We start from the raw sequence: 24,090 nt of genomic DNA, 5'->3' as shown, positions 1-24,090 counted from the left end.
ACCAGCACCATTTGCTGAAAATGCTATATTTTTTTCCATTAGATGGTTTTGGCTCCTTTGTCAAAGATCAAGTGACCATAGGTGTGTGGGTTCATTCCTGGGTCTTCAATTCTATTCCATTTATCTACCTGCCTGTCTCTGCACCAATACCATATAGTTTTGTTTTTTTTTTTTATCACTATTGCTCTGTAATACTGCTTGAGGTCAAGGATGGTGATTCCCCAAGACGTTCTTTTATTGTTGAGGATAGTTTTCATTATCCTGGACTTTTTGTTATTCCAGATGAATTTGCAAATTGCTCTTTCTAACTCTATGAAGAATTGTGTTGTAATTTTGATGGGGATTGCATTGAATCTGTAGATTGCTTTTGGCAAAATGGTCATTTTTCCTACATTAATCCTGCCAATCCATGAGCATGGGAGGTCTTTCCATCTTCTAAGATCTTCTTCAATTTCTTTCTTCAGAGACTTGAAGTTCTTGTCATGCAGATCTTTCACTTGCTTGGTTAGAGTCACACTGAGGTATTTTATGTTATTTGTGACTATTATGAAGGGTGTCATTTCCATAATTTCTTTCTCAGCCTGTTTATCCTTTGAGTAGAGGAAGGCTACTTATTTGTTTGAGTTAATTTTATACCCAGCTTCTTTGCTGAAGTTGTTTATCAGGTTTAGTAGTTCTCTGGTGGAACTTTTAGGGTCACTTAAGTATATTATCATATCATCTGCAAATAGTGATATGTTGACTTCTTCCTTTCCAATTTGTATCCCATTGACCTCCTTTTGCTGTCTGATTGCTCTGGCCAGGACTTTGAGTACTATATTGAATAAGTAGGGAGAGAATGGGCAGCCTTCTCTAGTCCCTGGTTTTACTGGGATTGCTTCAAGTTTCTCTCCATTTAGTTTAATGCTAATGGTTTGCTGTATATTGCTTTTACTATGTTTAGGTATGGGCCTTGAATTCTTTATCTTTACAAGACTTTTAACACGAAGGGATGTCGAATTTTGTCAAATGATTTCTCCACATCTAATGACATGATCATGTGGTTTTTTAATTTGAGTTTGTACACATAGTAGATTATGTTGATAGATTTCTGCATATTAAACAATTCCTGCATATCTGGGATGAAACCTACTTGATCATGATGCATGGTCATTTTGATGTGTTCTTGGATTCAGTATGCGAGAATTTTATTGAGTATTTTTGTGTCGTTATTCATAAGGGGAGTTGGTCTGAAGTTTTCTTTCTTTCTTTCTTTCTTTCTTTTTTTTTTGGTTCTTTTTTTTTTACCATATATAATATATAGTATATTATTTTTTTTTCTTTTTCTTTTTTTTATTAACTTGAGTATTTCTTATATACATTTCGAGTGTTATTCCCTTTCCCGGTTTCCGGGCAAACATCCCCCTCCCCCCTCCCCTTCCTTATGGGTGTTCCCCTCCCAACCCTCCCCCCATTGCCGCCCTCGCCCCATAGACTAGTTCACTGGGGGTTCAGTCTTAGCAGGACCCAGGGCTTCCCCTTCCACTGGTGCTCTTACTAGGATATTCATTGCTACCTATGGGGTCAGAGTCCAGGGTCAGTCCATGTATAGTCTTTAGGTAGTGGCTTAGTCCCTGGAAGCTCTGGTTGCTTGGCATTGTTGTACTTTTGGGGTCTCGAGCCCCTTCAAGCTCTTCCAGTTCTTTCTCTGATTCCTTCAATAGGGGACCTATTCTCAGTTCAGTGGTTTGCTGCTGGCATTCGCCTCTATATTTGCTGTATTCTGGCTGTGTCTCTCAGGAGCGATCTACATCCGGCTCCTGTCGGTCTGCACTTCTTTGCTTCATCCATCTTGTCTAATTGGGTGGCTGTATATGTATGGGCCACATGTGGGGCAGGCTCTGAATGGGTGTTCCTTCAGTCTCTGTTTTAATCTTTGCCTCTCCCTTCCCTGCCAAGGGTATTCTTTTTCCTCATTTAAAGAAGGAGTGAAGCATTCACATTTTGATCATCCGTCTTGAGTTTCGTTTGTTCTAGGGATCTAGGGTAATTCAAGCATTTGGGCTAATAGCCACTTATCAATGAGTGCATACCATGTATGTCTTTCTGTGATTGGGTTAGCTCACTCAGGATGATATTTTCCAGTTCCAACCATTTGCCTACGAATTTCATAAACTCGTTGTTTTTGATAGCTGAGTAATATTCCATTGTGTAGATGTACCACATTTTCTGTATCCATTCCTCTGTTGAAGGGCATCTGGGTTCTTTCCATTTTCTGGCTATTATAAATAAGGCTGCGATGAACATAGTGGAGCACGTGTCTCTTTTATATGTTGAGGCATCTTTTGGGTATATGCCCAAGAGAGGTATAGCTGGATCCTCAGGCAGTTCAATGTCCAATTTTCTGAGGAACCTCCAGACTGATTTCCAGAATGGTTTTACCAGTCTGCAATCCCACCAACAATGGAGGAGTGTTCCTCTTTCTCCACATCCTCGCCCGCATCTGCTGTCACCTGAGTTTTTGATCTTAGCCAATCGCACTGGTGTGAGGTGAAATCTCAGGGTTGTTTTGATTTGCATTTCCCTTATGACTAAAGATGTTGAACATTTCTTTAGGTGTTTCTCAGCCATTCGGCATTCCTCAGCTGTGAATTCTTTGTTTAGCTCTGAACCCCATTTTTTAATAGGGTTATTTGTTTCCCTGCGGTCTAACTTCTTGAGTTCTTTGTATATTTTGGATATAAGGCCTCTATCTGTTGTAGGATTGGTAAAGATCTTTTCCCAATCTGTTGGTTGCCGTTTTGTCCTAACCACAGTGTCCTTTGCCTTACAGAAGCTTTGCAGTTTTATGAGATCCCATTTGTCGATTCTTGATCTTAGAGCATAAGCCATTGGTGTTTTGTTCAGGAAATTTTTTCCAGTGCCCATGTGTTCCAGATGCTTCCCTAGTTTTTCTTCTATTAGTTTGAGTGTGTCTGGTTTGATGTGGAGGTCCTTGATCCACTTGGACTTAAGCTTTGTACAGGGTGATAAGGATGGATCGATCTGCATTCTTCTACATGTTGCCCTCCAGTTGAACCAGCACCATTTGCTGAAAATGCTATCTTTTTTCCATTGGATGGTTTTGGCTCCTTTGTCAAAAATCAAGTGACCATAGGTGTGTGGGTTCATTTCTGGGTCTTCAATTCTATTCCATTAGTCTATCTGTCTGTCTCTGTACCAATACCATGCAGTTTTTATCACTATTGCTCTGTAATACTGCTTGAGTTCAGGGATAGTGATTCCCCCTGAAGTCCTTTTATTGTTGAGGATAGCTTTAGCTATCCTGGGTTTTTTGTTATTCCAGATGAATTTGCAAATTGTTCTGTCTAACTCTTTGAAGAATTGGATTGGTATTTTGATGGGGATTGCATTGAATCTGTAGATTGCTTTTGGTAAAATGGCCATTTTTACTATATTAATCCTGCCAATCCATGAGCATGGGAGATCTTTCCATCTTCTGAGGTCTTCAATTTCTTTCCTCAGTGTCTTGAAGTTCTTATTGTACAGATCTTTTACTTGCTTGGTTAAAGTCACACCGAGGTACTTTATATTATTTGGGTCTATTATGAAGGGTGTCGTTTCCCTAATTTCTTTCTCGGCTTGTTTCTCTTTTGTATAGAGGAAGGCAACTGATTTATTTGAGTTAATTTTATACCCAGCCACTTTGCTGAAGTTGTTTATCAGCTTTAGTAGTTCTCTGGTGGAACTTTTGGGATCACTTAAATATACTATCATGTCATCTGCAAATAGTGATATTTTGACCTCTTCTTTTCCGATCTGTATCCCCTTGAGCTCCTTTTGTTGTCTGATTGCTCTGGCTAGAACTTCAAGAACTATATTGAATAAGTAGGGAGAGAGTGGGCAGCCTTGTCTAGTCCCTGATTTTAGTGGGATTGCTTCAAGTTTCTCTCCATTTAGTTTAATGTTAGCAACTGGTTTGCTGTATATGGCTTTTACTATGTTTAGGTATGGGCCTTGAATTCCTATTCTTTCCAGGACTTTTATCATGAAGGGGTGTTGAATTTTGTCAAATGCTTTCTCAGCATCTAATGAAATGATCATGTGGTTCTGTTCTTTCAGTTTGTTTATATAATGGATCACGTTGATGGTTTTCCGTATATTAAACCATCCCTGCATGCCTGGGATGAAGCCTACTTGATCATGGTGGATGATTGTTTTGATGTGCTCTTGAATTCGGTTTGCCAGAATTTTATTGAGTATTTTTGCGTCGATATTCATAAGGGAAATTGGTCTGAAGTTCTCTTTCTTTGTTGTGTCTTTGTGTGGTTTAGGTATAAGAGTAATTGTGGCTTCATAGAAGGAATTCGGTAGGGCTCCATCTGTTTCAATTTTGTGGAATAGTTTGGATAATATTGGTATGAGGTCTTCTATGAAGGTTTGATAGAATTCTGCACTAAACCCGTCTGGACCTGGGCTCTTTTTGGTTGGGAGACCTTTAATGACTGCTTCTATTTCCTTAGGAGTTATGGGGTTGTTTAACTGGTTTATCTGTTCCTGATTTAACTTCGATACCTGGTATCTGTCTAGGAAATTGCCCATTTCCTGAAGATTTTCAAATTTTCTTGAATATAGGTTTTTATAGTAAGATCTGATGATTTTTTGAATTTCCTCCGAATCTGTAGTTATGTCTCCCTTTTCATTTCTGATTTTGTTAATTTGGACACACTCTCTGTGTCCTCTCGTTAGTCTGGCTAAGGGTTTATCTATCTTGTTGATTTTCTCAAAGAACCAACTTTTGGTTCTGTTGATTCTTTCTATGGTCCTTTTTGTTTCTACTTGGTTGATTTCAGCTCTGAGTTTGATTATTTTTGGTTCTTTTTTTTCCGGAGCTGGGGACCGAACCCAGGGCCTTGCGCTTCCTAGGTAAGCGCTCTACCACTGAGCTAAATCCCCAACCCCTGAAGTTTTCTTTCTTTGTTGGGTCTTTGTGTGGTTTAGATGTAAGTGTAATTGTGGAGGAATTCGGTAGTGCTCCTTCTGTTTCCATTTTGGGGAATAGTTTGGACAGTATTGGTATTACGTCTTCTGTGAAGGTCTGATAGAATTCTGCACTAAACCCATCTGGTCCTGGGCTTTTTTGGTTGGGAGACTTTTAATGACTGCTTCTATTTCTTTAGGAGTTATGGGACTGTTTAGATGGCTTATCTGGTCCTGATTTTACTTTGATATCTGATATTTGTCTAGAAAATTGTCCATTTCATCCAGATTTTCCAGTTTTTTTTGAATATAGGCTTTTATAGTAGGATCTTGTGATCTTTTGAATTTCCTGACATTTTCTGTTGTAATCTCTCCCTTTTCATTTCTGATTTTGTTAATTTGGATATATTCTCTGTGTCCTCTGATTAGTCTGGCTAAGGATTTATCTATCTTGTTGATTTTCTCCAAGAACCAGCTCCCAGTTTTGTTTATTCTTTGTATAGTTCTTTTTGTTTCCACTTGGTTGATTTCAGCCTTGAATTTGATTATTTCCTGCCTTCTATTCCTCTCGGATGTATTTGCTTCTTTTTGTTCAAGAGCTTTTAGGTGTGCTGTGAAGCTGCTGATTCATGTTCTCTCCAGTTTCTTTTTGGAGGCACTCAGAGCTATGAGTTTTCCTCTTAGCACTGTCTTCACTGTGTCCCATAAGTTTGGGTATGTTGTGCCTGCCTTCATTTTCATTAAATTCTAACATGTCTTTAATTTCACACCTTCATGTTAAAAGTCTTGGAAAGATCAGGAATTCAAGGCCCATATCTCAACATAGTAAAAGCAATATACAACAAAGAAGTTTATTTATTTCTTCCTTGACCAAGTTATCATTGAGTAGAGGGTTGTTCAACTTCCATGTATATGTGGGCTTTCTGTTGTTTTTGTTGTTTTGGAAGACCATTCTTAGTCTGTGGTGATCTGATAAGATCCATGGGATTATTTCAATCTTCTTGTATTTGTTGAGGCCTGTTTTATGACAGATTATATGTTAAATTTTGGAGAAGGTAACATGAGGTGCTGAGAAGAAGGTATATTCTTTTGTTTTAGGATTAAATGATGTATAAATATCTGTTAAATCCCTTTGATTCATAACTTCTGTTATTTTCTCTATGTCTCTGTTTAGTTTCTGTTCCCATGATCTGTCCATTAATGAGAGTGGGGTGTTCAAATCTCCTATTATTATTGTGTGAGGTGCAATGTGTGCTTTGATCATTAGTAAGGTTTCTTTTATCAATGTAGGTGCCCTAGCATTTGGAGTATAGATATTCAGGATTTAGAGCTTATTTTAGTGAATTTTCCTTTGATGAATATGAAGTTTCCTTCCTTATCTTTTTTGATAACTTTTGGTTGAAAGTCAATTTTATTCGATATTAGAATGGCTACTCCAGCTTGTTTCTTGGGACCGTTTGCTTGGAAAATTGTTTTTCAGCCTTTTACTCTGAGGTAGTGTCTGTCTTTATCACTGAGGTGTGTTTCCTGTGTGCAGCAAAATGCTGGGTCCTCTTTACATATCCAATCTGTTAGTTTATGTCTTTTTATTAGGGAATTGAGCCCATTCATGTTAAGAGATACTAAGGAATAGTGATTGTTGTTTCCTGTTACTTTTGTTGTTAGAGGTGGAATTTTGTTTGTGTGGCTCTCTTCTTTTGGTTTTGTTGCAAGTAGATTACTTTCTTGGGTGTAATTTCCCTCCTTGTTTTGGAGTTTTCCATCTCTTATCCTTTGTAGGGCTGGATTTGTAGAAAGATATTGTGTTAATTTGGTTTTCTCATGGAATATCTTGGTTTCTCCTCCATGTTAATTGAGAGCTTTGCTGGATATAGTACCCTGGGGTGGTATTTGTGTTCTTCTTGAGTCTGTATGACATCTACCAAGGATCCTCTGTCTTTCACAGTCTGGTGAAAAGTTTCGTGTAATTTTGATAGCTCTGCCATTATGTTACTTGACATTTTCCCCTTACTGCTTTTAATATTCTTTCTTTCTTTTCTGCATTTGGTGTTTTAACTATTATATGATGGGAGGAATTTCTTTTCTAGTTCAATCTGTAGGCTTCTTGTGTGTTTATGGGCATCTCTTTCTTTAGGTTAGGGAAGTTTTCTTCTATAATTTTGTTGAAGATATTTACTGGCCCTTTAGGTTGGGAGTCTTTGTTCTCTTCTGTACCTATTATCCTTAGGTTTGATCTTCTCATTGTGTCCTGGATTTCCTGTATGTTTTGGGTTAGGAGCTTTTTGTATTTTACATTATCTTTGATGGTTGTGTCAATGTTTTCTATGATATCTCTGTCCCTGAGATTTTCTCTTCTAGCTCTTGTATTCTGTTGGTGATGTTTGAGTCTATGACTCTTGATCTCTTTCCTAGGTTTTCTAACTCCAGAGTCCCTTCGTGCTTTCTTTATTGTTTCTATTTCCATGTGTAAATCCTGGATGGTTTTGTTCACTTGTTTGGTTTTGTTTTCTTGTAATTCTTTAAGGGATTTTTATGTTTCTTCTTTAAGGGCTTCTACTTGTTCACCTGTGCTGTCCTGTATTTTTTTAAGGGAGTTATTTATGTCTTTCTTAAAGTCCTCTATCATCATTATGAGATGTGATTTTAAATCCAAATTTTACTTTTCTGGTATGTTTGGATATCCAGTATGTTTTTGGTGGGAGAACTGGGCTCCGATGATGCCAAGTAGTCTTGGTTTCTGTTGCTTAGGTTCCTGCACTTGCCTCTCACCATCAGGTTGTCTCTGGTGTTAGCTTGTCTTGCTGTCTCTGTGTCTTGACCCTCCTATAAACCTGTGTGTCAGCACTCCTGTAGATGGGTTTTCTTTCAGATGGTTCTGGGACCAGAGAGCTGTTCCTGGGTTTGTGTGTTCTGTTGTGCTCTCCAGGAGGGTCTCTTGGAGCAGAAGAGTTGTTCTTACCTCTGCTCTCAGGTCTATCAGTACTCCTAGTGACTGGCTTTCAGTTCTTAGTGCAGGCAGAAACCAGAAGGCATTTGATTACTTTCTTTGCTACCATTTTCTAATTAATTATGGGAAAGCAATATTGTTTGCCTACTTTATTGGTTCTCAACTTTCCTAATGCTGTGGCCCTTTAATACAATGTTGTAGTGACTCCCAACCATAAAATCACTACTTTTTACAGCTACTTTGTAACTGTAATTTTGCCACTGTTATGAATTGTAATGTAAATATCTGATTTGAAACCCTAAAGGGTTTGTAACCCAGAAGTTGGGAACTACTTGTCTTCTTGATAAACCTTTACTTTTCTTTTTTTTTCTTCTCTTTTTTTCTCCATCTTTATTAAGTTGGATATTTCTTATTTACCTTTCAATTGTTATTCCCTTTCCCGGTTTCAAGGTCAACATCCCTCTAACCCCTCCCCATCCCCTTCTGTACGGGTGTTCCCCTCCCCATCCTCCAACCACTACCACCCTTCCCCCAACAATCCCATTCACTGGGGGTTCAGTCTTGGCAGTACCAGGGACTTCCCCTTCCACTGGTGCCCTTACTAGGCTATTCATTGCTACCTATGCAGTTGGAGCCCAGGGTCAGTCCATGTATAGTCTTTGCTTTTCTTTTGACATATTTTGCTGGCTACCTTTTCCTGTGAGTGCTGAAATTTATTTTGTATCCTGGGGACACAGATAGTCTTCCTACAGTGTCTCAGTGACACTGGTCTTATTTTTCATCAAAGCTGGCAGGAGCTATCAGAAAAGTATTTATGAAGAGCCAAGAGGAAAAGTCTTCATTTATGTCCAACATAGGTTCCCAGAAGGTCTGGGAAGAGTTTGGTTCAGTTGAACACACTTAATCACATGTGTGTTGATTTAGCTTCCCTGACTTCTTATCTGTTCTTTAAATTTCTCATGGACCGAGACAGCTTCCCAAATAGATTACCTTTACCTGAGAACTTGATTTGGTGTTTGATTGTGAGTAACTTTAAAAAATATATAATCTTTACATTGTCTCTCTCTTTTTTTTTAATCTTTATTAACTTGAGTATTTCTTATTTACATTTCGATTGTTATTCCCTTTCTCAGTTTCCAGGCAAACAGCCCCCTAACCCCTCTCCCTCTCCTTCTATATGGGTGTTCTCCTCCCCATCCTCCCCCCATTACCACCCTTCCCCCAACAACCACGTTCACTGGGGTTCAGTCTTGGCAGGACCAAGGGCTTCCCCTTCCACTGGTGCTCTTACTAGGCTATTCATTGCTACCTATGAGGTTGGAGCCCAGGGTCAGTCCATGTATAGTCTTTGGGTAGTGGCTTAGTCCCTGGAAGCTCTGGTTGGTTGGCATTGTTGTTCATATGGGGTCTCAAGCCCCTTCAAAATCTTCCAGTCCTTTCTCTGATTCCTTCAACGGGGTCCCATTCTCAGTTCAGTGGTTTGCTGGTGGCATTCGCCTCTGTATTTTCTGTATTCTGACTGTGTCTCTCAGGAGAGATCTATATCCAGTTCCTGTCAGCCTGCACTTCTTTGCTTCATCCATCTTGTCTAATTGGGTGGCTGTATATGTATGGGCCACATATGGGGTAGGCTCTGAATGGGTGTTCCTTCTGTGTCTGTTTTAATCTTTGCCTCCCTAATCCCTGCCAAAAGTATTTTTGTTCCCCTTTTAAAGAAGGAGTGAAGCATTCACATTTTGGTCATCCCTCTTGAGTTTCATGTGTTCCGTGTATCTAGGGCAATTCAAGCATTTGGGTTAATATCCACTTATCAATGAGTGCATACCATGTTTGTTTTTCTGTGATTGGGTTACCTCACTCAGGATGATATTTTCCAGTTCCATCCATTTTGCCTATGAAGTCATTGTTTTTGATAGCTGAGTAATATTCCATTGTGTAGATGTACCACATTTTCTGTATCCATTCCTCTGTTGAAGGGCATCTGGGTTCTTTCCAGCTTCTGGCTATTATAAACAAGGCTGCTATGAACATAGTGGAGCATGTGTCTTTGTTATATCCCAACCAAGTTCTTAAATAGGTAGCAAATGCTTTTAACTGCTGAGTCATCTCTCCAGCACCTCATTTTGTTTTTTGACACAGTCCTCACTACGTAGCCCAGGCTAGCCTGCGTGTTGTTTTATTAAAAAAAAAAAAAAGGAGCTAAGGGTAGGTTTGATAGAGCTAGGTATGGTAGGTGAGATACCTCTGAGTATCCATCCTGAGGCATCCCTTCCCCCTGGGGTACCAGCCATATAACGATGGATTTAGTATAGAATATAGTTTACTTAGGGCATTGAAAGGGGAGTTGGGAAGGAGTAGAGACAGAGAAAGGCAGGCAGGCAGGCAGGCAGGCAGAGAGAGAGAGAGAGAGAGAGAGAGAGAGAGAGAGAGAGAGAGAGAGAGAGAAAAGAGAGAGGCCAACCAGGAACACAGGAATGGGTGGGTGCAGAGGAAGGATAGAGAGGGAGAAAGGGTCAGGGGAAAAGGGGCAGAGAATGTAAGAGAGAGAGGAGGAGGCAAACAACCCCTTTTATAGTAAGCCAGGCATTCCTGGTTATTGTCAGGTAACTGTGGGTTGGAGCCTAGAAGGAATGCTAACATTCGTCCGTTTTGGTTTAATTAAAAATAGTACAAACTAGAAAGAGGTGATGGTGGAGCAGGAATAGGGTTGTCATGATCTTTAGCTACTTCCTGCTGACTTTGGGGTGATATGTCTGGGAAACCTAAGAGAATGGGAATGAGGATGTTGGGCCAGTCTTAGGAGAGTTGGCTATTTCCTTGCTGTCCAGAGTCTATGGAGCCATCTGTAGGTAGGAGCAGGTCCAGTACGAGCATCTGTGTCTGTGAGAGTCAACAGGAGCCCTGGATATAGATTTTGAGCAAACGCTTGGACTTGGCAAGATGCTGAAACACACACACACACACACACACACACACACACACACACACACACACACACAGTAGAGATAAAGTAAAGTATGTTTGAGAGGAAAATTTTTTTCTTAGGTGTACATTTGAAACCCTTAGGTCTTGGTGGTTGGAGTGAGGTGAGGGGAGTCCCAATCCCAGGGAACAGGAGAGGAATTTCACTCTTTGGAATAGGTAATGTACTTAACTTTATCTACCTGAAGAGGCACCCCCCCCACCTCACCATATCATGCTTCTACCAAAACATATATCCTGGCCTTCTTTTTTCTAAAAGACCACACTGTGACTCCTGCCTCAGCCTTGGGTGTTCAGGTTGCTCGCTTGTGTTTCTGTGAGTCCTGCTTTGTTGATTAACTGTCAATCACCCATAGCATTCAAGACATTCTAGGTCCAACATCCAGCACTATTGAAAACAACAAAGGAATATGTGTGTTTTGGAACAACACAATAATCTGAACATTCTGGAGGTGTTGGCAAGAGGAATTGAATTTGGGACTGGAGCGATGGCTCAGTGGTTAAGAGCCCCGACTGCTCTTCCAGAGGTCCTGTGTTCAATTCCCAGCAACCACATGGTGGTCACAACCATCTGTAATGGGATCCGATGCCCTCCTCTAGTGTGTCTGAAGACAGTTACAGTATACTCATATACATGAAATAAATAATAAAAAAGAATAAATTTAAGAATATACTCGATGATTTGTCATTAACGTTTTTAGCTTGTTTTTCCTTTGTGTAGGTGAGGCAATACGAGTGAATGGGAAGCCAGAGAGTTGGTTTGGAGACTTGAAGATAGGTTGGAGCCAGTATATGGCAGGGTCCTGGCAACAACCAAAATGGACGATTTTATGGCCACCAGGGGGATATTTGGAGTCCTTAAGATCAGGGCACAAGCTGAGTTGGAATGAGGGTATCTCCTGGTTGGTATAAATTTGGACCACAGGAAAGCTGCTGGTAAGAGACCCTGATGGTATATTCGTCTCACTCTGGGATGGACTGGGATTGACTTTGGCATGAAATGACTGCTGGTTTTGGAGTTGAGGTGATTTATGGTATTGAAGTTGAGGTGACTGCTGGTGTTGTAGTTGAGGTGCCTGCTGGTGTTGTAGTTGGGGTGACTGCTGGCGTTGTAGTTGGGGTGACTGCTGGTGTTGTAGTTGGGGTGACTGCTGGTGTTGTAGTTGGGGTGACTGCTGGTGTTGTAGGTGGGGTGACTGCTGGCGTTGTAGTTGAGGTGACTGCTGGCGTTGTAGTTGAGGTGACTGCTGGCGTTGTAGTTGAGGTGACTGCTGGCATTGTAGTTGAGGTGACTGCTGGCATTGTAGTTGGGGTGACTGCTGGCGTTGTAGTTGGGGTGACTGCTGGCATTGTAGTTGAGGTGACTGCTGGCATTGTAGTTGGGGTGACTGCTGGCGTTGTAGTTGGGTGACTGCTGGCGTTGTAGTTGGGGTGACTGCTGGCATTGTAGTTGAGGTGACTGCTGGCGTTGTAGTTGAGGTGACTGTTGGCGTTGTAGTTGGGGTGACTGCTGGTGTTGTAGTTGGGGTGACTGCTGGCGTTGTAGTTGGGGTGACTGCTGGCGTTGTAGTTGGGGTGACTGCTGGCGTTGTAGTTGGGGTGACTGCTGGCGTTGTAGTTGGGGTGACTGCTGGCGTTGTAGTTGAGGTGACTGCTGGCGTTGTTGTAGTTGGGGTGACTGCTGGTGTTGTAGCTGAGGTGACTGCTGGTGTAGTTGAGGTGACTGCTGGTGTTGTAGTTGAGGTGACTGCTGGTGTTGTAGTCGGGGTGACTGCTGGTGTTGTAGTTGAGGTGACTGTTGGTGTTGTAGATGAGGTGTCTGCTGGTGTTGTAGGTGAGGTGACTGATGGTATTGGACTTGAGGTAACTGCTGGTGTTGGAGTTCAGGTGAGTGCCAGTATTGGGATTGACATAGCTGCTGAAGTTGGACTTGAAATGCCTGCTTAAGTGGGACTTGAAGTAACCGCTGGTGTTGCTGCTGGACTTGAGGTGATTGCTGGTGTTGGAGTTGAAATAACTGCTGAAGTTGGTCTTGAGGTGACTTCTGTTGTTGCTCTTGGTCTTGAGGTGGCTTCTGTTGTTGCTCTTGGTCTTGAGGTGGCTTCTGTTGTTGCTCTTGGACTTGAGGTGACTTCTGTTGTTGCTCTTGGACTTGAGGCGGCTTTTGGTGTTGCTCTTGGACTTGAGGTGACTGCTGCTGCCCTTGTTCCTTTTGACTGTCATGTTTGACTTTCTTGCATTTTGCTCGTTAGTTCTTGAACCAAATCTGTATTGCTATGGGGTCTATCTTCATTTGTGATGCTAATTTCTTTCTGAGATCACTGCTTGGGTATGGGTTCTGGTCAAAGAAAAGCTTCAGTGTCTCCACTTGTTTCCCAGTGAATGTAGTTCGACTCCTTTGTAGACACTTTGGGGTCTCACCTTTAGGAAGGACCTGAGTGTCTGACATCCTGACCATAGCTGCTCCCAGGTACTGCAAGTAAGGACATACATTGTCTCTTTTAATTTTTAAAATTTTTTGAAATATAACAGTATAAGAACAGAGTAGGTAGTATGTATGTGTTTACAAATGCACATGTATGTAATTTGTGTGTAGCAACAACTAAAGAAAAATACCATCAAAGATCCTCAAGAGATGGAAATCAACACAACGATGTGATAATACCACTTCAAAACAAAATCAATACACTTCTTTTTTGGTGGGGTAAGAGGATAAAAATCATAAATAACACAAAAATCAGATAAATCCTAAATTGTGGTTGAATAATACAACACTGCTCTGATTCAGATTGGTTTAATCAAGTAGAAAACAATAAGTAAAACACTTACTGAAACATAAAGTGAGAAAATAAAATTTCCATATTCTAGGATGGAAATGATAAGTTAGAAGTTATTGTGAATGACAGTTGATCATTTGACTGAAATTTGAGCAGTGTGGCTTACATCTGTAATTCTGGCATTTGGGGAGCTGAGGCAGGAAGATTACTGGGAGTTTGAGTCCAGCCTTGGATATAAAGTGAAATCATGAATATGATTAATGAAAAAAACCAAGATGTATTGATTCAAACCTGTGGAGATTCAGTGAAGTAAGCTAACATTATTAGAGTCTGATATGTGAATGACACAACGCTTGTGTCTGGAAGACTGTAAATGGAAATTCACACTCAGGGTATTGTTGTCTTTGGACTGACTAAAGGAATGGCCATCACTGAAGTGGATGGTCATAGAGGAACATATTAGAAACAATCTGAGGTTTTTTTGATAATTGAAAAATGAATTAATTTTTGAGTGTCATGTTTATTACTTTGATAATATTAATTTTGAGACTCTTATTGAAATTCATTCTAATTTAATAAAGGGTATAAAAAGACCTGGAAGTGTAAAATTGTGTGTAGCTATAATAATGTATTTTATTTATTTAGAGGGGGTAGGTGTAATAGATATGATCTACTCTGAGCTACCTCAGGTGCTCAAAATGCAAGGTGCACCCCTGAGGAACCAGTATCTCCCTTCCAGGTGTATCAATAGCTTAGTTTATACTTACACTTACTACTCTTGTGCAAATTCTTGTCTTATTTGATGAACCTGATGTTCAAATCTCTTCATACAGCCCTCTCCACATACATACACTGTTTTGTTTCAGGATGGCAGAATAAAACAAATACTTATATTCTCAAAATTGTAAAGAAAAACTCGTTTCCTTTCAAGGCATATTGTTTTTACCTTGATTTTTCTAGGTAATCTTTGATGCTAGATTCATATAATATGTTCAGAATTATGAAATCATTAGATTTATTGCAGCAGAATTTTGAAGGAGTTGCTTTCCTAAAAGGGATAATAGTTTAGGTGAGAGAAGCTATAAGTTCACTTAAGAAATTAACAGACACTGGGGCTGGGGATTTAGCTCAGTGGTAGAGCACTTACCTAGGAAGCGCAAGGCCCTGGGTTCGGTCCCCAGCTCCGAAAAAAAAAAAAAAAAAAGAACCAAAAAAAAAAAAAAAGAAATTAACAGACACAATGTGAGCTTGTACTAATTTAGATTCCTGTTGATACTCTATGGGCATGGTTTAGGTGTTTTGTTGGAAAAGTATAACAATGGTAACCCTGAGTACTACATACTAGTAACTCAAGCAATGGTGGGGACCAGAGCTGTTACTATAATTGAGTGACATATTTTAAAAAATATTGTTCCATTCATCAGATAGAGTGGAATGATGCCACAAATACTGCCCCCTTTGCATTCTTCCTTTTCTTCTATACCACAGCAAGGAAACTCCCCTGTCTAAATTTCACAAAAATGCCCGTGAAATAATCCAGTAGCATGTCTGAGATTGTGACCCAACCTTGTGTTTCACTGGTATGTTTCTAGACCACATATCAAAGTCATTTCTACATCTAGACGAGTGTGTGGTTTCCTATAGCAAGGCTGCTCTTGGGGATGGGGAGAGAAAGAGAGAGAGAGAATGAATAACTGGTTTCTCCTGAGGAAAGTACCCCCTGAGGAATGGATTGGGTGGGGATGATAGACAGAGAAAGTATAGGAAGCTCGAAGGCATCCTGTTCTTCTAGATGTCCTCCTACTAGCCTCTGGCTCTCCTAATTATGGCTCTTATTGAATGAATGGCTCTTGTTCTAGATGAACTGGTGAGTTCTGAAGAAGGACAGTGAATCATGGTGGTATAAAAACCTTTGTCATCCTGTGTGGAATGGATGCTGTCTGTTCAGTGTATCATATTACTCGACACTGAAGGATGGTTGCCAAGAGACCCATATCGATGGATAGATAAGGAAAGATCTTTACAGTATGTTTTCATGGGATGGCAGGGGAATTTTGAGGGTCAAGGGGGAGATAGGCTGTGATGACTAGGTTGGGGAGATTTGCTGGTTATCAGTTTCTAAGTGGTGCATCTTGGGAAATGACATAGGGACAGTTTGATGCCAGAACATGATATTCCTTAGTTAATTTTGTGCAAGGACTATTTTAAAAAAGAACCTGGTGATTTTTCCATATCTATTTATGTTCAGAAGGGATCTTAGGTTATAATCTACTAGGTAATTTTCTCTACCTTGTGAGAGTACACAGTGATAGTTATATTGAGATCTGGATCAAGGAAGGATGTTCCTAAACCTGGTTTTGACCATTAACTAGCGGGGGACTGGGAAGTGTTTGCTTGTCTATGTTAGAAATGTTAAACACATTTATCTTAGAGTATCAGATGCATTAAATGAGTTAAAAGATGAAATGACAAAAAGTCTGTACTCAGTAATTGTTCCCCATAAAAAGGCTGTGCACTCAGAATGAGAACCCAGCAAAGTAAACACGTGGACCTTGCTGTTAAGTTGGACATTAAATCTATCTAGCTGTGTTGCTTAATGTGCTCTCAGGGACAAGCTATTTAACTGTGACATTTGCAAATTGGGATCACAGTGACATTTACTTCATAATTCATTCTGAGGAATAAAAAGCAAATAATGCTTCATGCAGTGTCTGGCATGGAATAAATTCTTTTTTCTGTCCTCATACCTTACACAATTGACCCTTTCCACCCTTTAAAAAAATATGCTCAAAAAAAGTACAAATGGCCAATAAATGAATGAAAGAATTTCAACATTTTTAGCTATCAAAGAAATGCAAGTGGCAACTACATTGAGTTTCTGTCTCATCCCAGTCAGAATGGCCATCATCAATACAAATGCTGTTAAGGATGTGGAATGGTGAGATCTGTATGCACTGATGCTAGGAATTGGTGTAGTCACACTGAGATCTGTATGGAAGTTCTTTAAAAGATCAAGTAGAACTACCACGTGATTCAGATATTTTTACCTTGATTGTGATTACCTGAAGTAATCAATAAGACTGTATAGTACAGAGTTACCTGCACACACATGCTTATCATGGGACTATTCATAACCAAGTCACAGTGTTCTTCAGTATATGGATGGGTAAAGAAAATTGTGGTGTACAAAAAGAGAAGCTTAAAACCTTGTATCTTTCAAATTCATGACCACAAACTAGTTAGTTACTTATGTATTTGGGGGTATACACCCTCCTTAGCTTTCCTCAGTTTCTATCTGGTTAGCCTCTATCCAGAGCAATAACAAGAGCAAGAAGCCCCAAACCATAGAAATGTGCTGCAAAATCCAGGAGCTTGGAAGGCAGAAGAAGAAAGCTGACATATGTACATCCTCCTCTCTCTCTCTCTCTCTCTCTCTCTCTCTCTCTCTCTCTCTCTCTCTGTGTGTGTGTGTGTGTGTGGGTGTGGGTGTGGGTGTGTGTGTGGGTGTGTGTGTGTCAGTATGTCTGTGTGTTGTGGTATACACAAAGAACAGAGGTTGACATCAGAAATCTTATTTTTGAGGCAGAGTCTCTCATGGAATCCGGAGCTCCCTGCCTGACATTGACTAGATTGGTCCTCCAGTGAGCATCAGGGATCTGCCCCATCTCCACTGCTGGGATCACAAGTTCACATGACCAACCACGCCTGGCTTTTTAATGTGGTTACCTCTACAGTGCCTATGGGCACACCCCATCTTGTTCTGGATGCCCACTGATTATTTCAGTTGTTGGATGCAGGGCAAAATGAAAGTTAAGGACACCCAGTTTAGGACAGTGGCAGCAGAGTATAGTGCGGTTCAAGCCCATGCCATGTGACTGGCAAAGATTTACATGCCTGTGAAGATGGTCCAGCTGCCCATCCTGGGGCAGCAGATTACAAGACTGCTTCTATTTCCGATGTGAAGCCAGCTTAGTTATTCTTTACACCTTAAAGCTGAGGTGACAGATGTGAGCTATGTTCATTTACTGCCAGCCTTAAGCAACACTCAACTCCTGGAAGCCTAAAGCCTGCAAACATGAGGCGTTAGAAGTAGTCCCACTCCCACTCCCCAGGGATGAAGATTTTGGGGATGTTCCAAAGTTACTCTGTTCCCTTCTATGAAAGTTAGATTGCTGATCTCACAGCATTGCTGGTTTCGAAATTGTGGGATTTTGAGTTATTACAGGGATTAGAAGAGGGGAGTGAGAACATGGAACATTCAAATGCCACAAAACTAGATGGCCTGACTCTTGGGAACAACAAAACCCTAAAGTCCCTGAAAGACTTCAGTTAGCTTCCACAGATCTGGGAAGGTTGATTTCAGCATCTCTCTCTACTACATATTGCTTTTGTGGGGAGAAAAAAAATTGTTGCTTCCAATACTATTGTTCTGGAAGGTTCCTTTTCCCCAAATACTTCAAAGCTCCACCCCGCCCCCATTCGTAGAAGAAAACTTAGATCATAAGCGTTCCCGGAAGTGAAATAAGACCTATTGTGTAAAAGGTTACCACCACCTGGAATACCACTGTGCTAAGGTTTGTTTTCTGCCTTTTCATAGCCTTTGATGATGCCTTTCTGACTGTAGTAGCCACATAGTGTGAGGACTATAAAGTAAGTTTATTGAGAAGAGGAGTATTGTGCTCAATGTCTAAGACCAAGATTTCTGCCAAAAAAACCAAGTCTGAGGTAGAAAATGTACAATAATGTAAAAACAAAAGTTAAGGCAACTTATAATTTCACTTTCTCCTGTATATTACATGCCATATTTTCAGTTACATATATAGGTACATTTTATACATATATATGAGTATATTTTTAATAAAAGATCTGTCATATGTTGATCATATTCTTTGTAATGTATAAAGACTAATTTTTCATGTTTATAATATTTAGATGTACAATATTCCATAAATATATTTATATATAATTATATTTATATATAATTTTTATTTTTATAAACTTTGTAAAAAAGGATATATTTTAATCTAGGGCAGCTATGTTATTTCCAACTTAATACTAAAAATAATATTACCTCAAATATCCCTGTAAAGACTTTGCATCTCTGATCAGTTAACTGAGATTACTTGCTGAGAGTCTTCTACAGTTTTAAGTTTTAAGGCTTGTGATAAATGCCTGCACTTTATACAGCGATAAGTACGAAGTTGGAAACTGAAGTATCTAAATATAGTTTCTCTATTTTCATTATAGGAAGAAAACTTGTAGAACGGTTTGTTAGATATTTTAAAGCATTCAAATCACAAGATTGGTGAGTTTTCAAAAGCTGAGTATACTGGTGTGGCTGGCCCTCATGCTCATCAAGGTCAGGATGAGGCAGAAGGTACAGAGAACACAGCACAACTGTGCTACTCTCTGTATTCCGAGTGGACCTCAAGCTTCCAACAGACACCCCATCATAGTAGCCCTGTGTGCTAGGATTACAGTGACCACCATGCCTATCACAGTAGCTGAGTTAACTAGGACGTACTCTACAAATAACCATTAAATATTTAGTATTGGAGTTGGTCCTGTGCAGAAGGGAAAACCAGGTCACCAAAGTCAGTCTCCTGAGATTTTCAGTTCTCCCATTTTCTGTTCTGGAGATATGATCGAAAGTACAATATTTAAATTTGAGACGGGTAGCTCAAGTTCCTCATTCCTAAAATTAAAGACAGCAGAGTGTAAAATGGTTGAGCAGATAGGAGAATGCCTACAGCACAGTGAATACCTAATACATTTCAGTTCTTCTGTTTTCTCCTAAGTGATACAGACTCTTTGTTCAAGGAATAGTCAGTCAAAGGAAGGGTAAGAGGACAAGGGCTTCAGTAAGTAGAGACCATGCATGGTTAAGTACAGAGCTGTCCAAAATGGAAAAGAAAAACACAGCTTAGCCTTTGTGTGCTGTATTTTTATTTCTTATGAAAAGACATTACTCATGTGTCAGTCATATATACAATATATAGTGTATCTTAATTAATACTATATGTCAAAACTCACGAATCTGTGTTCAATTTTTATAAATTAGACATCTGTTCTCAAGAGACAACCATTATGTTCTATTTGCTTTGAAATAAACATGGGGATGATTTCATTCTGTATTGTACTATTCTGTTTGTTGTGACTATAACACAATGCCCGGAGAAGGGTACTTGTCAATGGAAAGAGTCTATTTAGCTCATGGTTTTGGAGGTTGAAAGTTCAATATAAGGTAGACACACCTATTACGGCTTTGATGAGGGTTCCCTTGGCTACAATGCGTGTCAGAGGAGAGGAAGGAAACAGCATCACGTGGAAGAGTGTCAAGCACAGAGTGGCCTTGCCTTCTCTCTTGAGTCTTTATAACGCTCTAATCACTTTCAATAGGCTCTATCTCTTAAAGGGCGACGTTCTATCACTGTTAGACTGGGAATCGAGTTTCCAGCTCATGAATACTGATTCAGACAGTATCCAAGTTGTAGCATGAATTTTTTCAAAGTGCTGTGTCTTTCCTGGATCCAATATAGACTCCATAGCTTCCTCCAGGATCAATGTAAAAGTGTCAATGTTCTGTTAACTTTTATTGTCATTTAAAGAGCAATTATTAGACAGAAGACTATTATTGATCTCTATCTTTTATTTGTCCCCTTAAATTTTAAGGCACTGAGGCCAATACATACAAAACTATCTGTAAGATTTTATGCATATTAAAATGTAGACATTATTTAGAAATAATAAACCATTATATAGCTACTAAATAATGTCAGAATAAGAGTGGTATAAAATGAAAGTGAACCATGTTTTCCAAAGAGATGCCCTCTGAGCCAGGAGACCATAAGGGAAGGACACGTTGAACATTTTGTGAGCGCCGTCCCTCCAAGAGGCTACACAGTATATCCTTTCCTGGAATGAAAAAAGTTTGCAGGTGGAGGAAAGAGGCTTACAAAAAAGAGGAAATGCTGTCTGTAAAAATAAGCATGCTTCAGAAGAATGTGGAACAAAATCTGAGACTGTGCACTATGGCTATTCCGTGTAAGAATTTAGAAGTTAAACCTTATTTGATTCAAAGACAGAAAGACAACACAACTTAGAAGAATAAAAAAGTGACACTCTGGAAGAGAAGAAAGGTTAGGAAGGGATAAGGGGTGGGAGAAAAGATGTCAGGAAGAACTTCAGAAAAATACAGGTAATTCCATGAAGGGGACAACACGAAGGCTGAGGTTGAGTGAGTGAAAACAAATGAGTGTAGAAAACGGAGTCAGGACAGGAAATTCGTCAATCAGGAGCAACAGAAGAGTCAAGGGGGCGAGAGTGCTGGGCTTTGAGGCGATGGTTTAGGGTAGAGGTTAAATTCTGTAATTGAAGGAAAACTGTTAGACAAGGAGCTGCAGTGGCTGATAGAGAATGTGGTCCTTTGACTCTTGGACAGCTGAAGAGACATTAAAAGTTTCTTTGCTTAGTTGTCAGAGTATGACAGAACTAACCAAGGGAGGAGTCTGAGGATACCCGGTCTTGACCCCTGTTACAGTTCCTCTGTGATCTCTGTCTCACCTAAGGATGTGAGTGTTTTCTTTCTGTGTTCTGTAGCATGGACCTGTTACCTTTCTTCTACCTGTCCTGTGCAGCTGGGTACTTGTGGGAGAAAGTATCCTGTGAGAAAATGGTACATAATCTATAGATTGACATATAACACCTGGGGATAATGTATACTGGGGGAGGGTCATCTTCTTCCTCTTCCTTTTCCTTTTCCTCTTCCTCTCCTCCTACTCCTCCTTCTCCTCTGCCCCCTCATCCTCATCATCTTCATCCTTCTCTTTCTCCTTCTTTGTCTAGGTTTTTCATTTGTTTGTTTTTCCAGACAGGTTTCTCTGTGTAACCCTAACAGTCCTACAGTCATGGAACTCACTCTGTAGACCACGCTGGCCTCAAATTCAAAGAGATCTGCCTGTCTCTGCTTCCTGAGTGCTGGGGTTAAAGGCACCATCACCACCACTTTTAAGAAAAGACTTCTTAAAGTCCATTCTTGGATTCTGTTTCTTCTCACATGCTCCACAAATATTATGAAAAAAAGTTTTTAAATGACTTGTTACCCATCTTACCTACTCCAGAAGGTTACTTAATATGTTGATTAATACATAAGTACTCCTGGTAATAAAATATGAAAATAGAATCTCTGTCTCTCCTGCTGACATTCATGTCTCTTTCTTTGTACAATAAAGGGATTTGGGAGCTGGGAAGAGGCTATGGTGGTAAAGGAAGGAAGGCATCCAATGAGGATGCCCCATTACCCCATATTATGATACAGTCTGGGCTAAAACATCTCTGATCTGGCAAGAATTGTAAATAGTGACTCCTACTCTACAGCCCACAGGGCCCTCTGTTTGGGTGAGGTGTCCATACTGAAAACACATGTGACCAGATCAATCAAGAGCAGCAATGGAAATACTGCAGTAACGGCGGCCATGACTGTTCCTTGTTGGGCTCTTCTCAGGTAAGACACGCTTCCTTGAGTGACATATCTGCTCCATAGTTCCCACTATTCACGAGTTCATTAGGAGAGAGCAGAGTCCGTCTGCGTTCCTATGTCCGTAGTGTTCATCTCCTCTACCCCATTCCCTTTGGTTTCTAGTGCTTTCCTGTTAATTAAAGTGGTTGTGGCTACCACGGGCGTTCATTTAAACGAGGTTAAGCATTTTGCAAAGGTTATCTTAGAGGTTGGCACCTGGGGTTACTTGATGTGGTGCTGGTGTGGAGTACTAGAGGGCTCAGATGCCGTGTGACTTTTGCGTTCTTGACTGGCCTCCTCCCTCCCAAGTTTCGGTTGAGTGGGGACCAGACTGTAACAGATTTGGTTTCGGGTGGCATTTGTTACTTGTTGCTGGCTCACTGTCTCTATGGGGGAAGTGTCATGCTAAAGTCTGCAGGGGTAGCAGACTGCGCCCCCCTTTGACACTATTACTCATTTCTTGAGTGGAGAATGTCACCTGGTGTCACTTCCCCCATTTTTCGATGTATTGGAGCTGGCTGCGTCTTTGCTGTCAGTCAAGCAGAAAGTAGAGGCTTCACAGACTCCAGGATTGGTGTGTGGAGGTGCCAGGCTGTTGGGTTTCTTCTTCCCTGTCTTTTCGGTATTTATTTTGCGATGTGAGACCCTCGACCTGCCTGATGCTTCAAACAGCCAGGCAGACTCGTTTTGTCCCAGATTCATGGTGAGAGACCTCTTATTTGAAATGATTGAGATTCTTACAGGACCTTTGGGCCCCAGAAGAATGCATTAGCATAAAGACTTGTTGGTTTCAGTTTCTGCCTGCTACCCTGTGACACTAAGGCACAGGGTAAAACACCTCAGTTTTGTTTTTATGGGTCCCAGGGTCTCCCTGTCTTTCTTCCAACACTTCTTTGCGTGAGGCCATTTCCCATTTGCATTTTCTTTGATCTTAGATGTTAGCTCGTGTTTTGGTTAGAATCGGGAGGGATCTTTAATAGAGTGGTGGCCTGTCTCCTCACTGATTCAGGCTCCCTACACCCCATGATGTCAGGTAGCAAATGGTCTTGTGACCTGTAACCATGAGGTTACAGTTAACTGGAACAAGGATGCCTACAGTTTTATTTATTTACTTTTTTACATTATTTTTCCTCTGCTAGTCACTTAAAACACCTATGTACTGTTGAGTGTTGCACATGCTAGCACCGTGTGTGGGATACTGCAGGCTAAGTCCTCTAACATGCAATGGCGAACACCAGCTTCCCTTTCGTTTTGTGACATGCTTTAGGCCTACCATGCTAAAGAACACATTCTAGGACAGGTTGTCCAGGATAAAGACTTGATTTGAAAAAAAAAAAAATCTAGGGAGAGGTGCTGCTCTGTCTTTTTGTATTCTGCTCACATGGGCATTGTGTCTCATTTAAATGCTCTCTGGGACAGGCTTGCTCAGCAAGGCATGGTCAAAAGCCAACATACGCCCACCGAGTCGATGCCTGTGTCTACACTGTGACCCACGGCATTCACCGTCCTCGTGTCTGAGAACAGAGCTTAAAGTCAGAGTTGCCGTTAAACTCAGTCACAGCTGGTGCCTAGTGAGAGGAGTGTCGTGTCACCTGGTGTCCTGTCCTTCTCCAGCCCATCAAGCCTTGCTCAACCATTTCTTCTCAGTGAAGCTTATGACAATGGCATGGTCTAAAATTGAAAGCAGCAGTCACCATACTCCCAACAGCCCAGGCCCTTTTTCTTCATAGAGTTTATCTTTTGTATAGATTTACTGCGTATGTGTCTATATGTTTTGTTTCTTTCTCTCATCCCTTTTGGATTATAAAGTCCACAGAGGCAAGAACTTTAAAAAGATTTAATCATTGCTTCCCAAATGCCAGTCAATGATCTGGCACGGAATAGATGCTTGCTCCATGAAGATCACT

At 40.5% G+C, this 24,090-nt stretch overlaps 1 long non-coding RNA gene across 1 annotated transcript in view; it reads left to right on the top strand.

The window, feature by feature from the left end:
• Positions 1-24,090, top strand: part of LOC134481581 (uncharacterized) — an 82,062-nt gene that overhangs the window by 5,219 nt on the left and 52,753 nt on the right. Inside the window, exon 2 of the long non-coding RNA XR_010057264.1 lies at positions 22,042-22,168. This is a non-coding gene — a long non-coding RNA (uncharacterized LOC134481581). The remainder of the gene's footprint in view (positions 1-22,041; positions 22,169-24,090) is intronic.

Source organism: Rattus norvegicus, chromosome 13, assembly GCF_036323735.1.
Source record: "Rattus norvegicus strain BN/NHsdMcwi chromosome 13, GRCr8, whole genome shotgun sequence".
Classification (NCBI taxonomy): domain Eukaryota; kingdom Metazoa; phylum Chordata; class Mammalia; order Rodentia; family Muridae; genus Rattus; species Rattus norvegicus.
Note: the sequence above shows the minus strand (reverse complement) of the source record. Positions and strands in the feature narration are given on the sequence as shown.